This window comes from Theropithecus gelada, chromosome 19 (assembly GCF_003255815.1).
Source record: "Theropithecus gelada isolate Dixy chromosome 19, Tgel_1.0, whole genome shotgun sequence".
NCBI classification, from domain to species: Eukaryota; Metazoa; Chordata; class Mammalia; order Primates; family Cercopithecidae; genus Theropithecus; species Theropithecus gelada.
This window is the reverse complement of record NC_037687.1, coordinates 24,279,429-24,279,728: the sequence shown is the minus strand read 5'-3', so window position 1 is coordinate 24,279,728 and position 300 is coordinate 24,279,429.

Sequence of the window (300 nt, the reverse complement as noted above, 5' to 3'; positions counted from 1 at the left end):
TTTTTTTTTTTTTTGAGACGGAGTCTCGCTCTGTCACCCAGGCTGGACTGCAGTGGCCGGATCTCAGCTCACTGCAAGCTCCGCCTCCCGGGTTCACGCCATTCTCCGGCCTCAGCCTCCCGAGTAGCTGGGACTACAGGCGCCCGCCACCTCGCCCGGCTAGTTTTTTGTATTTCTTAATAGAGACGGGGTTTCACCGTGTTAGCCAGGATGGTCTCGATCTCCTGACCTCGTGATCCGCCCGTCTCGGCCCCCCAAAGTGCTGGGATTACAGGCTTGAGCCACCGCGCCCGGCCTTTT